Consider the following 17371-nt stretch of genomic DNA (forward strand, 5'->3'; position numbering starts at 1 on the left):
GTTCTAACATATTTTGTTTCTTTGCAAAAGAAGTACAACATATTTCACAAGAATATGGTTTCTCTCCAGTATGCATTCGCATATGTTGCAACATGTGTTGTTTTTGTGTAAATGAAGAACCACATACTTCACAAGAATATGGTTTTTCTCCAGTATGTGTTCGCATATGAAGTAACATATATTGTTTACGTGTAAAAGAGGAGCCACATACTTCACAAGAATATGGCGTTTCTCCAGTATGTGTTCGCATATGTTGCAGCATATGTTGTTTCTGTGTAAAAGAAGAGCAGCAGATTTCACAAGAATATGGTTTCTCTCCAGTATGTGTTCGCATATGAATGAACATATATTGTTTATGTGTAAAAGAAGAGCCACATATTTCACAAGAATATGGTTTCTCTCCAGTATGTATTCGCCTATGAATGACCAAATTTTGTTTACTTGTGAAAGAAGAGCCACATACTTCACAAGAATATGACTTGCCTCCAGTATGTCTTCGCATATGACTAACCAAATATTTTTTACTTGTAAACAAAGAGCCACATATTTCACAAGAATAAGGTTTCTCCCCAGTATGTGTTCGCATATGAATGACCAAATATTGTTTACTTGTAAAAGAAGAGCCACATATTTCACAAGAATATGGTTTCCCTCGAGTATCTGATTTAGTGTCCATTTTGAAAGTTGAAATGTTTACGATTTTTAGTACAATTTTTTCTCTATATTTTTCTTATTCTATTTTGGTATAGATAAAAAAGTTAAAAAATATAACTGCTTAAGATTCATGGAAGTGAAATTTGGTTGATTGCTTACAACTGTTTATCCATCTTACAAGATATTTACACCTTACATAAATATATATTGATATCTAAAAATTCACTAAAATATAGACAATTTTTTGTGTATTTTAAAACAACAATTTTTGCAGTCCATATTGGTCTCATATAAGTTTTCACTATAAGCAGTGTTTTTCTCCTGATCTTGGAGATTAAATACTGCATTTATAAAAAAAATCTCACGCGTTCATTAGTTATCCAAAATACATTTGTCACATGCATTTGTGACAATAATTCCAACTAGTATTCCATTCAATTAGCTCAAGTAGAAGAACTACATAAACAGTTTTCAATAAAGTGTTTGTTTTTATATATTAATAAAATGCATTTCACATGAAAACGTTTTACAATAAATTAGACTACAAATCAATACAGATTGAAGAATATGTAATATGATAGATTTAGTAAATGTTTATACATTTATGTTTATATATATATATATATATATATATATATATATATATATATATATATATAGAGAGAGAGAGAGAGAGAGAGAGAGAACAGAAAAAAATTAAAACTGTAAGTTGAAATTCACAATCAAATTTATTGTCCCACTATATACTCCAAAAAACAATTTACAAAGTACTTGATTATAATAAATTGCAGTTTCATTTAATGCTGTAATCAGCAAATTCTAGCATTACTACAAATATAATTTGCTGATTTCTTTCTGTCCTCTGAATAGCAAGAATACCATTCTTGAAACTCCATAGAATAAGGACTTTGTAAATTGTATTTTAGAGCATTCAGTTGAACAATAAATTTCAACTTACAATTTTAATTTTTTTCTCCTATAATAAGCTCTACTCTCTATTGGTTGTGTATTGAGCTTTTTTATTTGGGTAGGATTAAAATATCTATATATAAATACTTGGCATTTATATTAGATTGAAGTTTACAATTGGTTATATAAGGTAAACATTGCATCTTTGATTTCACACATATATATATATATATATATATATATATATATACACACACACACATTTTATATTTTTCTATGTACCAACTCACAAAAAAACTTAAATACTTTACATCAAATCAATACAGATTGATGAATACTGAATACATATGATAGAGTTAATGCTTATACATTTCCTATGATATTTAAAGCTTACATAAATAACATAATTTCCATATTTTACTATAAGTTTCCATTAATTACTATTTACTGTGTTTATTAAATAAATTATTATATGTGACAATTATTCTAACTAGTACCTAATAAGCCTTATCAGGAATTTTACAATTTTTTCATAAAATTCGATTTTATAAACGTAAAAAACTTGTATAATTCAGAAGGATATGATTCGTCTCATTTACAGGCGATTTTCATTGTAGTGACTGCTGGCTAATCTGCAAAATTTAGAAAAAAATTTTTTTTAGAAATAATTAAAATTTATACATGTTGTTTGCAAAAAAAATGAGACGTTTAGGTGTATACACGGTTAATTTTAAATTAATCAGATACAGCCTTCTGCATTGCAGGCAAAATGCTAAATTAAATTTTGTATTGAATTCATATTCTAATGAAGATATTTGTTGCAATACTTATCTATTAATAAAATATAATATTCTTATCGATAAAAACTGAATATTCACAAAATCCTCATTAGTATTTTTCAAATGTCTATAATTTATTTTTTTAAGTATTTTATAGATTTTCATAATTTACAAAAAAAATAAATACTTTTGGGGAGAAGCATTCAATCTTTTATCATCTCTATAAAACAATTATCAGAATTTTTTGGAACACTTTTTCACTGTTTTTCTTCATGTAATATATCCAGCCATTTTGTCAATGATGTAATGTATAAATGTATGAATATTGTAAGAAACTGAAGTATAAATAACCATAATAAATCACAAATGGTTGATATGATATAAAAAATTATAAAACACAAATCATTCATCTCTTTCATATATCCTAAATTTCATTTATTCATATGTTTAACTGTAGTAAATAAGCTTATTTCTATAAAATGATTTTCACTTAAATAAATAAAATTTGAATATAAACAATTGAAAATATCTAATATGCATGCAATAAATCTGGCAATTCGTTTCCCATGATTTTTCAACTTTTTCATATATGCCATAAAATATTTCATTAGTTTATATATTTGACTGTACTCATGATTTTCACTTAAATAAAAAAAAAATGAATACACGTTTTTTAAAATACAATGAAGGCGTTCCAAATTAATGTAAGTTTTATTTGTATTAAAAATAATATAAAGTGGAAGGTTAAAAATTTAAATATAAAAAATTGATAAATAATATTTGTATAAATAAGCCATAAAATCTCCTGATAAATATGTTTGCATACTTTAAGAAAATATTAAAAAAACATAAGTTTAAATATTAAATATTCTAAGTTAGGAAAAATCCAATTTAGTGAATAAAGTTTTAGGATCCAAGGCAGCAAACAAGCTGAACAATCATCTATATCAACAAAGAAATGTCCAATTAAAACAATGCATTATTGTTGGATGACTTTTTACTATAAACTAAGCTCTGAGCTCTCGTAATAGCTACTCACGTTAATGGCTTTCGTCAAGCAGCACAAAGCAAAAGTTGGCTGTGTTATTGACTAATAGGATCTCATCTGCAATGGTGCTTTCTATTATTTTCTTTCTATAAATGTCATAAAATCCAGTACAGATTTTTTACTTCAAAGGGAAGATTCCCAAGTTATACAACTTGATTCACCTAAAAAAGGTTGAAGGTAAGATCTTCCAAACGTTGTGAAAATAAAACTCCAAATCAGAGAACAGTAGTCCTAAAAATGCAAATAAATATAAACATAACGCTATTTTTAGTACAAATATTTTTCATTTAGGATTACGTTTTACTTTATCTAAAAAAAAATCATGCTTTTATCTTTTTTTTTCAAAAATATTAAGGACATATTAATTTCTGAGCAAAATATTCACATAGTTTGTTGTGTTCAAATTAAATGCCATTACAATTTTTGTAATTCAAAAAATAAAATAAATTCACATAATTAAAATAATCAATAAAGAAATAATAAAAATTAAGCATTTTTACAAATAGAAATAATTACCTGTTATTCAAAAAATAACTTAAGCAGTACGTTTTCTTTAAAGTTCACAAAGCTATGCTTGAGGACTGAGGCAGTTCATATTTTCTGGAATATATCTGTAAAAAGAAGTCAAATTATTTTGGTTTAATTCAATAAAAAACAGGATGTATTATGATTTCTCAATTTAAACTTTTTAATTGTATTTTTAACACCAAAACATCAATCTTACATTTGTCATGTTGTAACTGATCAAAACCTTCATAAAAGTCGCAGTGTTCAAAATTAATTGACCTTACAAAAAGCTACAAATTAAAAAATATAAAATAAACACACAATTTAAATAATCATTAAAAATATGAATTACTAACTAGTTTTACAAATAAGCTATTTGAACATTTAAGCAGTTTGTTTTCTTTAAATGTTACGAACAGATGCTTGAATATTTTGGCTATATGTATATGCAGTTCAGATTTACTATTATAAGCTTGTAATATTATTATTACACACCTACACTAGTATATTACTATATATTAGTAAACTAAAATAATATTATTATTATTACACACCTACACAAGTATATTACTAGTATAGGTCTATAATAATAACAACATCATTTTAATTTAATACAATAAGCTGCGAAAAATTGTGTTAAAATGTATTCATGAAATTATTGTTTTAAATATTTTAACACCAAAAATGTAATATAATTAAAAATCAAATTATTTTACATTAAGATTAGATTACTTCTAACTTGAATATAAAACTACTGAATGTCTTCAAAAAAAAAAGTGAGAGGATAATGAAAATATTAGAGGGAGGTTATACTTACATTTATTTTTATATAGGAATCACCACTTATCAGGGCCCAGAGACCACTCGAGGATAAGGGTTAAGAGTGTACAGTAGCCAATCGGACAATATAGTAATCGTTAGTAATGGAAATTCAGTAAACTTGTTAACTTAAGTAGAACGGCTCATCAAGAACTTGTTTATGTTGGACTTGAAGACAATCAGATTGTAGTCAGCTGAAAAGCAGGAAAACGGAAGACAGTTCCACAAGCATGCACTTCTAAGAAAGAAGCTTTTTTCATGGAATCTGCATTTAGGTTTAGGCACAGATAAAGAATGGAGAGGGGAATTACTGATAGTGTTTTCAGCTAGACGAGTGTTTCTTGTGAAAGTTTGGCGATGGGGGACCATAGATTGAAGCTCAGTCGAGCACTTGCCATGAAAATAATGATAAAGTAGAGACAAACTCGCAACATCTCTTCTGTGCGATAGAGGTTGCAGGGAAGAGAAAAGGACATCCCCAACGAGGCTAGGTATTATGTATTCTTATGATTTATTAGAGAAGAAATAACTGATGTAAATTACCTTTAAAAAATTTAAATGAAAAATTTTCAACTCCAGAAATACTTTGAAAATATAGCAGTCTTTTTTCTTTAAAGGTCATGGAGCTATACTGGAAAATTAGTCCTATAGATATATGATTTTCTGGAATAAGTCTGTAAAACAGATCAAATAAATTTGGTTCAAAACAATAAGAAAATGTGCAGCATTATGATTTCTCATTGTTGAAAATGTATTGATAAAATTATAAAGTTTTTAATATATCTTTAGCACGAAAATATAACATCTAATTTTTTTACAAGAATGTAATACAAATTTGAAGGTAAAAGAATTTAAATAAGGCACCGCCAAAAATGGCCGAAAAATCAAGTTGTTGTTGTTTTTTTTTTAAACGAAATTACATTTATTAAAATCCATTATTTCTGAGTAACTTTTTTTTTCCAGAAAGATAAAACCCTGAATTTTATCATATAGTAAACAGAATAATGTAAAACTTTTTCTACTATTTTTAATTCAATTTTAAATGTTAAATTTTCCCAAAAAGTTAACAATTGACATTTTTGGTCTTGCACAAAAAACGTACATAAATATTTAAAAAAAAAAGAAGGTTTTTGAAATAATTAATTTATTTATTTATTGTCTAACTAAGATTTAGGATGACTTTCTATGAGAATATGCAAAAATATTATAATATAAGTACCTGGATTTCAAATAATTCCACTTATTCATATAGGCAACCAGTTACTTAGCGTCGATCTAGAGTCTAGATCGACTATGTTTACGTTTGTAGTTGATAAAAAGCAAACTATGGAAGACCAAACAGGCCAAAAAAAACTTATTTTTCAGTGACGAAAATTTCAATGTATTATTAAGCTGAGGCTGGCCAGTACCAGATAGGTGACCATTTGTATGAGTTTGGTTTTTAATGTGTATGTGTTTGGGGGCCAGGCTCTCCAAAATGGGGAGGGGGGCAATTTAAAGCAGAATAAAAAAATTATTTCAGTGTGTTTGGTCCACCGTAGTCGAAAGACGGCAAACGGTTTCAAACGGGATCGGAAAAATGATGCTATTTTTAACACAAAGGGCACAATATTTATCAATTTTTTTTTGTATCGATTCTTCAAAGCATGCCCTGTTTAATAATGGTCATGCATTATTCGGCTCCCTAAAAAAATTTGTTAATTTATTTATCAAAGATTTTAAAATGGCTTTTTTTCGTATAAATATTAATTTTTTTTTTTTTTTGCTTCACTTAAATTAATTATTTTACTTAACATATTCACCAAATTTCACACTTCAAAACTCAAAAGCGGGATAATTAAACACAATCGAAGTTCTGATATTCAGACGTCAAAATAAGGGATGCAAACAATTTTTTTTAAATCTATAATTCTGTCCCTTACAACAACGCAATATGTTGTGTTCAGTTTCAGATGATTATTTTAAGCATATTTGTACACCCTCAAAACGGGGGGGGGTTGTAAGCAAATATATATATATATATATAAATATCGTTTATGAAAAATAAGTACTGTTATCAAGTTCATTCTTCTCTTAATAATCGCTGAAAATTTCGTATTGATCGGATAATTATCTGATTTTTGGTAGATTTTTAAAAAGACGGTCCGTCAAAAAGTACTTACCTCCCCCCCCCCCAGTTTTGGCGGTGCCTAATTTAAATCATTTAATTTTAAGTTAAAAGTAAATAACTACTAAACTAAAGATAAAACTAACAAATGTTTTTGAAACAAAAACTAATGGAATGTATTGGATAGATATTATATTTACATTTTTGTGATTTAGCAGACATGATAAAAGAGGATATTTAGTAAAGAAAAAAAAGCGTTGTAAATGTAAATTCCCTAACAAAAAAACTAGAAAAAAATCTATAATTTACCTTTAAAAATAAGATGAAATTGAAAAAATGCTATAGGAGTTATTTCCCTTTTTTTCAGCTTAGCTATTTCTTTCTAGTTATCATTATGAGGTTTTTGTTTAGGGAAACTTTTAATATCAAACTATTTTCCTGCCAAGTTATTTGCAGAAGTTTTTTTTAAGCAAAATTAATGTGTATTCATTACTTGATTTTTATTTTTTTCTCCCAAAGAAAAAATAAATTTTGTTGTAGCATGCTTAGTAAAATAAAAATCAGGCTTACTAATGCATGTGCATGTGACATGCAATGCACTGCATGTCAACAAATCTTTAAATATTAAATATTTAATACAGAAAAAAGCGTTGTAAATGTAAATTACCTAAAAAAAAATACAAATGACCTTTAAAAGACTAAATAACTTCAACAACTAATGAATGCTTTCGAAACAAAAAAAAACGGTACTTATACAGTTTAGTGACGACATAAAAAAATGGAAATATTGAAAAAAAAATTTATTGTACGTACCTGTTATAGACTGTTCTCCGAAAAAAAATTTCACTTCATTTGATCAAGTAGTTTTTTTTTTTTTACAGCGAAAAACAATTATTTATTACGGCTACGTCAACGTGGCCATTTTGGAAATGTTATTGCAGCGCCCAGGAATTCCCCAAGGGCAGGTAACTGCCGTACGTAGCAGAATACCTCCATTTTAGGCCAATCTAGCCCTTTTTTTTCCCACCAGAATGAGAATTTTTTTTTTTTTTTTTTTTTTTTGCGAAGACAGATGCCATTTTTGGGGTGTTTTTTTTTTTTTTAATTTGTAACAGAAGAACATAAACAGAATAAAATATTCTTTTTTTATTAAATATTATCATAAAATAGAAAATTAGAAAAAATAGAAATTCAGAAAAATTAGAAATATGCAACCGAAATTTCGAAATTTTCGAATTTAAAATTTTGTTTCGAAGTTATCCATGCGTGTTCAACTGCGCATGTTTCGAAAATAATCGCGTAAAAAAATTCTTCAATTCTTTGCATCCTTCAATTTCTTTGCATATTCAATAGTATTCTGCTTTAAAAAAAACGGAAAAAATTGCAGATGTGATGTGCGCATCTCATTCTGGCGAAAAAAAGGCTAGATTGCGAAATTTGGCCTAAAATGGAGGTATTCTGCTAGGTACATTTCCAAAATGGCCACGTTGACGTCGTCGTGATAAATAATTGTTTTTCACTGTAAAAAAAAAAACTACTTGATCAAATGAAGTGAAATTTTTTCGGAGAACTTCAGTCTATAACATTTTTTAATGTCGTCACTAAACTGTATAAGTACCAAAAAAAAAATAAATAAATGAGCAAGTAATTAGAGATGAAATGGAGATTATACTTTGAATTTTATGTATTTTGTGATTTATATCAAAATAATAAATAAAAAGATGTCGCATTATGATCGTTAAAAATGTATTAATAAAATTATAAATTTTTAAATATATTTTTTTTACACACAAAAAAAAAATAAAAATCGAACGTTTCTACAAGAATTTAATACAAATCAGAAGATAAAAACATTAAAAATCATTTAACCGTATTAATAAAATTATAAAGTTTTAAACATTTTAACACGAATAAATGAAATCTAAATATTTTTACAAGAATTTAATTCAAATCTGAAGGTAAAAAAAAATTAAAAATCATTTAATTTTAAGTTAAGAGTAAATTCCTTCTAAACTGAAGATAAAAATAATGAATGTTTTTATGTATTTTTTTTTAATAATAATGAATATTTTCAAAACAAAAAAAAAACATGAGCAGAAGATGCATTGATGCAATGTATTAAATGGAAGTCGTAATTACATTTTATGTATTTTTTTGTGATTTATAAAAAAAGGAATAAGTTGACATTTAATAAATAAAAAAGCACTGCAAATCACCTAAAAAAACTAAATTGAAATGAAAAAATACAATCGGAGTTTTTAAGCTTTCTGTCTAGTCATCATTATGAGGTTTCTGTTTATGGTAACTTTTAATATCAAACTCTTTTCACACAAAGTAATTTTTTTTTTGTTTTACATAGGAGTCACCACTTATCAAGGCCGAGAGGCTACTAGAGGATAAGGGTCAAAGAGCGTACAGTCGTCAATGGGAAAATCTCATAGTAATCGTTAGTTCTGTACATTTGGTATATTGAATTACTTAAGGGGAACGCTTCGTCAAGAACTTGTTTACATTGGACTTGAAGACAACTATTTCGTAGTCAGCTGGAAAGCAGGCAAATGGAAGACAATTCCACAGGTGTGCAGTTCTAAGAAAGAAGCTTTGTTCATGGAATCTACGTTTAGGTTTAGGCACGGATAAAAAATGGGGGAAATTATTGATAGTGTTTTTAGCTAGACGACCATTTCTCATGAAATTTTGGTGAAAGGGGACCATAGATTGGAACTCATACGGGCACTTGCCATGAAAATAATGATAAAAGGACATCCTCTACTAAGCCATGAAGGCTATTTTGAACTCTGTTAAGGCAGGATAAAGTGAATCTAGCAGCTCCTGCCCAGGTGTGGCAATAATACTCAATCTTTGGATGTACCTGGCTCCTATATAGGTAGACAATTTCATCAGCACTAAGATATCTACTGGATCAGTAGAGTAACCCCACCATTTTTCCTTAGCAATGGATTTGATGTGCGTGTTTCATTTCAGATCAGGAGTAAAGGTCAAGCCCAAAAGTTTGTCAAAACATGGAGCCTCCCCAAGATGAGAGCCATTCATTTCAATTCATGCCAGATGGGGATCAGAGCGATGTAAAGATAGAAGCTTGATTTTAGATGCATTAAAAGTAACCAGCCACTTCTTTCCCCAGTGTACCACATGCTCAAGATCAGAGGAGAGAGAATCAGAGAGAACTTGGTCGTTTATGGTCTTTGATGTGCTGTCATAGATAGTAGTATCATCAGCATAAATATCTACAAATGATCTTAGGATGTGATTTTGAAGATCATTGATGTAGATCAGGAAGATCAGTTGTGTCCAGGATGGACCCCTGAGGGATTAATACTATGAGCTTCTGTTTTCTGCCCATCAACCACTACTCTTATGAACCTAGCAGAGAGAAATGATTTAATAATTGAGAAGACATTTCCAGCTATACCGTAGCTGGAGATCTTGTGAAGTAAACCTTTATGCCATACTCTATCAAAGGCCTTTGATATGTCAAGAGCAATTGACCTAGAAAGGAAGCCTCTTTCGAGTGATTCACAAATCCTATGAGATGTTAGATGTTAGCACAGTTTCTGCAGATCTATTTGGATTTATACGTTTGAAATTGGCCATTTATTTTGCAGGTATCCACACATAATCCTTTGAGACAGGCAACCGTGAATATTTTGGGCCATTAGGGATTATGTCAGAGTACGTAATGATATATTAGATAATTGCAACCTTTTCAATATGAAAATAATTTTCAACGCATTCGCAAAAAAAAACAAAAAAACAAAGTTTATAAACAAAAAAACAATTAGAGAGATTTCTATAATATTACCATTTTTCGTTTATATACAATCATAAAATCTGGACTCATTTCTATATTAAAAGAAAGGGAATGGTTTGGACGCACCCAAGTAATAAAAAAAAAAAAAAACACCAAGAAGAAATTAAAGGTGAAGTGCACTGGGGGACCACCCGAATATTTACCTTTAAGAAGTCGTTGTTTTTTTAATATACAACTGTTTACAGCTGTAGTCGGGTCTGCTGCATAAAAAGAAAACACTATTTAATATTGTCACTGACTAGAATTATGAGCAAAACTGACACAAGCAATAGCCCGTAGTTAGGGGAACCTGAGGCAAAATGAGATACTTAAGGGGAAAAGAACTGTTGAGTCAAAGGTAGCATTGACATATAAACCATATTCTTTGTACTGAACATTCAAAGTATTGGAAAACAATGCCACAACGAAAAAAACGATGAGAAATTATTTTCAAAAGAAATATAGATGATTTATTCAGCTAACTGTATTGTCCCGTTTTGCCCCATGCTTGGGGCAAAACGAGACGGATCTTGGTCTGAAGAAGTCAGTCTTCACAGAGCTCACTAATGCCAGGCTTAAGTAGGTCAAACTGATTAATCTATTACCATAGCCAGAACTTTAATTCTTGTTTGACAAATCTGTATCTTTTTCGGAAAGAACATGATTTCAACAGAACCATAAAAACAGATCAAAATAGATAAATTTTGAATACTTACTGCTTTTTGATGTACGGGGCTGAATAAAACAATGGTAGACATTGGCGGCAAGGCGGTACCACGTGATCTCTTGATCAGACTCCTCGCGGAAGAGATCTCTCTCTCTCTCTCTCTCTCTCTCTCTCTCTCTCTCTCTCTGTTTCAGTTATCTGTGGTGTCTCGTTTTACACCGGTATCTCGTTTTGCCCCAGGTTCCCCTACTAGTAATGTCTGGCCGTCATTATTTTTGGGTTTACTGTTGTCTACGATGGTGAAGTGGGTACGCATGCGATGAAATTGTCAGTGATTGTAGCAGATGACTTCTTTTTCTTCAGTTTCAGTATCTACTGCAAACAAAAAACCATGCAAAATTAAATCATAAAACTAATTTTCATAATCTTTTCTGTGCAATAAAAGTTTTATTTTTTTGTTTTCATACATTTATCTCTTTATACATTTATTTCTTTCCCTTTTTTTTCCATAAAAAGTTATTTTAACATTTTCTTTGGGGAAAAAAGATAAATACCAATACTGTGGATTCCTGCTACGGGTGTAACAACAAATACTTCAACCACAGTAAAGGCATTTCACAAAGAAGACACGAGTAGGCAATTTCTGTGAAAACATGGTGTTTTGCCTACAAGCGTTACCTGTCCGCAATACCAAAATGAGTCGCTGTTTCGGGTTAGGGTTATGAATCTGGAGGTACACGCACTATACAAAAGTGGAAAAATAAAAAAAATATTGCGGTTTCACTGTTGCCGAAACAAAACGAACATTCATTACTCGGATGCCAGCATGGAAAATCATAATGTTCGTCAACCATTTTTTAAGCAATATGTGGAACTATCAGACAGTACGCAAAAATCTGAACATTTCGCACCACTCCTCTGTTGGGTGGTAGTTAATCTGTCCTGCGGCTTTACAACCAGGAACCCAGTTGAGGCAACGGGATAGCAGTCGAAAGCAACAGAAACCCTTATTGTGCGCCAAAGCTATAATAGAGGAAGGATGACTACTCAGATATATGGCGTTTCGGCGGAATTGAAACAATTTCTAAAAAAAGTTTTGTCATCGCGTTGATGGGCCCAGATGAAAAACGGGACGCCAAAACTGATTCCATTGGTGCACAAGTTTATCCTTCCAGGCTCAATCATTTTCAGTGATTGTTGGAAGGCATATACTAACCTCGACCGGCATTTTCCACACTACACCATTAACCACTCAGAAAAATTTGTGGACCCTCAGGATCCCAGCATCCACACACAAAATGTAGAACGAATGTGGCTAGACGTAAAACAGTGGGTTAAGCGGCCTGGTATTCAAGCAGAATTCATGCAGCAATACCTAGCCAGGTATTTATTTATAAGGAGTGAGACGGACAAGACGAAACTTTTGCATATTTTTTTTTTTTTACAGGCTGCTGCATTGTACAGACACAAGTCGGAACTGTGGGGGGGGAGATTTCTTGTTAAAAAAAAAAAAAAAAGAAAATCTTCCTTGAAAAAAAAGTAAAAGGAAAAAAAATATATTAACCTCAACTTTTTCTCCATTGTTAAGAAAAGGACTAAAATGTTAACCCCGAACTATTTTCTTTCCGTGTAAAAAAAAAGGGGGGGTATTACCCCCCAACCATTTCTTGTAGCAAAAATAAAAATATGTACAAAATAAACGAAAACAAAAAAATGTTCGCTTGTCTTTTTTTTTTTCGGTGAGGTAGGGGGTCGTGCGCGTGCGCAGTGCGTTGCCGGCTGTCTTGCATGGCAAGAAACATGGTGGCTATTAAACTATTACCAAAGGCATTGTTTGTTTTTTTCCCCGTGTTATTATTGTACATAATTCTTGTCAGCAACACCATTAGTTTTTTTTATTTTATTTTTTTTTTTTACGCACAGACCCGACTACAGCTGTAAACAGTTGAATATTTAAAAAAAACAACGACATCTTAAGGGTAAATATTCGGGTGGTCCCCCATTCACCGAATTAAATGAATAATACTTACTTTTTGTTTGGCAATCTGTTTTTAATAAATAAACGATTATACGATGAGTTAATTAAAACGAGGCATGTTTAACAAGTGGCAGTCAACATTTTTAGATGACGACCGGAAAAGTAAGTCCGCAGAAAATTAAAATAATGTTTTCTTTTCTTTTTTCTGATTTCAATTTTTTTTTTTTTGTTATATTTATATTGCATTGTATTCAATTAAAATAATTTTCATTTATTGTGATTTTTTTTTTCTTTTGTTATATTGCGTAAAATTTAAAGATGTTTTCTTATTAAAAATTATCGGCATTCATTTAATTATCACTTAAATTAAAATTATTAGCGATCATTTAAATTATGACCTAAATTAAAATTATTGGCAATCATTTAATTACCACTTGAATTAAAATTATTGGTGATCATTTAATTATCACTTAAATTAAAATTATTGGCAATCATTAATTATCACTTAAATTAAAAATATTGGTGATCATTTAATTATCACTTAAATTAAAATTATTGGTGGTCATTTAATTATCACTTAAATTAAAAATATTGGCGATCATTTAATTATCACTTAAATTAAAAATATTGGTGATCATTTAATCATCACTTAAATTAAAATTTTTGGTGGCCATTTAATTATCACTTAAATTAAAAATATTGGCGATCATTTAATTATCACTTAAATTAAAATTATTGGCGATCATTTAATGATCACTTTAATTAAACTTATTGGCGATCACTTACTTGAGCCATTGCTTGTTCAGCACGTCATGTCACGTGATAAGAAACAGACGATGTAATCAATTACGTTACATGCGTATTTAAAATGTGTATTTAAAAACTTATTTTCACAGAAAAAAAAGAAAGAAATTAAATGTAAGATATATTGAATTTCAAAGAAATAATGAATATATGGCCTAGAGTTTTCATGAGAAGGTTTAAGGGGAGGAAAGGATGCCATAGAGGCCACGACCAAGAATACATGAAATGAACAACGTTGGAATGTGTAGATTGTGACTCCATATAATTAAAGACAGATGAATATTGAAGGTTAAGAACCGACTTTATTTACTACCAACAATTTGTATTAGGAGAGGCAAAGTGTTCGTAGGATGGAATGTGATTTAACAAAGGAGATGAATGTTCGTAAAATGTTTGTAGGTATGTATGAATTGACAAGAAATGAATGTTCGTAAACTGTTTGTAGGTATGTATGAATTGACAAGGAATTAATGTTCGTAAAATGTGTGTAGGTATGTATGAATTGACAAGGAATGAATGTTCGTAAACTGTTTGTAGGTATGTATGAATTGACAATGTTCGTAACTTATCTTTTGGACGATGGAGAGGGTAAGTGTGGGCCGGTCATCCTGCTGTCGGTGATGCATGCCCTGGCTTGTAACTGGAAAGCGAGTGACTTTTTCATCAGCAGCTAGCAGCCCAGAGTCTTCGTCTTCTTTTTCCTCCTCTCTTCTTTGGTTTGTGTGAATTAGGCATTGTTTAGAATTGAAGGCGTTTGGCCCATAACATGAGAACGTAGTCGGCTTCAGTTCACAGGTGCCTTATTTCTTTTTCTTCTTCATCTCTTTAGGTCGGGTGGGAGAATCCGTCCGTGCGTTCACTGATGCAGCAGGGCGACTCTCCTCTTTCTCTCTTTGGGTTCCCTCAAATCCCTCGTTTTTATAGTGGCAAACTGGCTCCCAGCGACTGTGATATTTGGGGTGTTTGTTTTAGGCACAGAGCTCTGCTATTGGTCGATAATTATTTTGTGGTTATCTTATTTTTTTTCTTCCCAAGCGGAAGCGATGTGTGGATCCATGTGCAAAAGACGATTTTTCATTTTGTCTCTCATCGTGGATGCGTTAACATCCGGTTTGCTGCCAATTCTCATCATAGTCCCACACACATCGCCAACCGAAATAGCGGAGCTATTCCGAGAGTGTCCATGAGGATTTTGGTGGATAGGGTTTGAAATCAAGTTGGGGGAAGATTTGAGAGGACATGTTAGAATCTCGTAGTCTCGTTGGATATGTTCCTCAGGTCGAATTGAGCCTTGCATATGGCGAACCATCCGTCCACAGCAGCATGCATAAATCCCGGTACAGAGACCGCTGACACAGTATCCTCCATTGCGAAATTTGTGACAAGAACTTTCATTTTTCTACTCATTTCATTTTATTATCTCAGTCACAGGACTTTTTCTATTTCATTACATAAAGAACATTTATTTACCTCAGTCGCAGGAAGAGATTCCATAAGCAAAAAAATTTCTTGTCTTCTCTGTTCACTCTTATTTACGATTAAAAAAAATGTATTCTCCGCCTCAGTCATCTTTGCTTGATTGTTCAACTTCATTTTACACACATTATTTTTATTTTAATTTTTATATTTAGGAGTTTGCTGGACTAACAGCGAAACCTGTAGTCCGCAACAAAGCCATTCAAACCATCGCAAGACCAAATCGACCGAAGTTATAATGTTAATTTTGTTTCAAGAGATAATAAAATGAAATGAATTAGAAAAATGGAGGTTCTTGTTTGGAAATAATCAGTTCTTCTTAGGAAGAATTAAACAACATAAAAGTCCATCGTTTACTTTAACAAAGAGATGGCAAATTAATTATCGAATGTGTGCGCGTTTAACGTCCTGCGGATGGAATCCATGATGATGTTTATAGCCTGATGGCTGAGGTTGACTGACTGGTTTTGGCGCAAAAATGCCATTTTTATAGATTTCCAGCTGGCTCCACGAACATAGTCAGAAAAAAAAAAAAACTCAAACCATCACAGGACCAAATCGGAGTTTACATAGTCTTTGATGTTTATTGGTTCTGAGTCTGATAATTCATTAAACTGAAAGGGGATATTTTTATTTTAGTAATAATGTCAGGGTTTTTTTTTTTGCTTCTTGACAGAAGTTATAATGTTAATTTTGTTTCGAGATACATTTATACATACATATTTTTTGTGTAAGTTTTTTTTCCACATTCATATTTATTCTTTTACATCAACCCTCGATTCTCACTCAATATCCTATCAGTCATAACATTTATATCTCTCCTTGATCATTGATTGATTTTTTGTGCAAACTGTCCTACTAGTTTTCTTTTGGTTAAAACTTCTTCTTTAATACCCTTGACTAAACCAGTTACCACAATATTGTTCGTAGTCCTTATGCCTCGTTTATCGCTTTTTTGCTCAGTTACTTTTAACAAAATGATTTGAGAGAACGGCTCATCTACACTATTGGGAACAATTTTCAGAAATCGTAAAACTTGTTGGAATTTTTTTTGTACCCATAATTGTGCATCCCCCTGTTTACATTTATTATTGTTTATCTGGTTTTTATATATGATTTTTTTGTGTTTTGTGTCCATTATGATTTAAGCTTTGTATATTTTCGGTTTGTACGAAACTCCCTTCAATTTGGAGAAAAGAGAAATGCTAGCTCTGTGATGACGTCATGAGCTCAGCGCGTATTTCGCCCTCTTTTGAAATTCTGCTGTCGAGGAGAGAGAACGTGTTCTTTGCCCGGCGCTGAAGATGGAATTTTGAAGAGCCCTCCTTGAAAGAAGTAAACCTGGCAAGAAATTAATACCTGGCTCTGACGAGACAGGCTTCTGGAAATTAACTACGTGGCTGCGGTCCTGCCCTGCACGTATTTATTTATTATTATTTTACAAGGAGTGGAATTTAAAGAAAATACCTTTTACATGACAAGGTATTATGGAATTTCCTATCCGGACAAGCGACGAGGTCTTGGTCCTGTAATACATGTGTGTCTACGGAAGGAAAATTCTCAAAGAACTTTAAACAAAAAAAAGGAAAAACGCCAATTGCCTAACAAGCTTTCTATTGTGAGTACACTCCTAAAATTTACTTCATATGCGAGTGTGAATGAGAGATACTACTATTTTGTATATTCTTGTTGTATTCGTAATGGATACGCACAGCTTCTTTATAAGAACCAGCAGTGTTGTTATTTTTTCTTTACATGTTACTTTTTCATTATATGTTACATTGGCGTTTTAAGTTTAATGCCCGCAAAGGG

At 30.9% G+C, this 17371-nt stretch overlaps 1 protein-coding gene and 1 long non-coding RNA gene across 3 annotated transcripts in view; both read right to left on the reverse strand.

The window, feature by feature from the left end:
• The window catches only part of LOC145269182 (uncharacterized), a 99676-nt gene that overhangs the window by 17055 nt on the left and 65250 nt on the right, over nucleotides 1-17371 (reverse strand). The window lies entirely within an intron of this gene.
• LOC145269555 (uncharacterized) lies at nucleotides 1826-13484 on the reverse strand. 2 transcript variants are annotated; one of them, XR_013865090.1, is made up of 3 exons: nucleotides 13332-13484; nucleotides 3907-4001; nucleotides 1826-2195 (listed from the first exon to the last, which is right to left on the reverse strand). It is a non-coding gene; the product is annotated as an uncharacterized LOC145269555 (long non-coding RNA). The 2 variants fall into 2 exon arrangements; XR_013865089.1 differs by lacking the exon at nucleotides 13332-13484 and adding an exon at nucleotides 11351-11482.

The sequence above is a fragment of the Euprymna scolopes genome, chromosome 45, assembly GCF_053919585.1.
Source record: "Euprymna scolopes isolate OS-2025 chromosome 45, ASM5391958v1, whole genome shotgun sequence".
Classification (NCBI taxonomy): Eukaryota; Metazoa; Mollusca; class Cephalopoda; order Sepiida; family Sepiolidae; genus Euprymna; species Euprymna scolopes.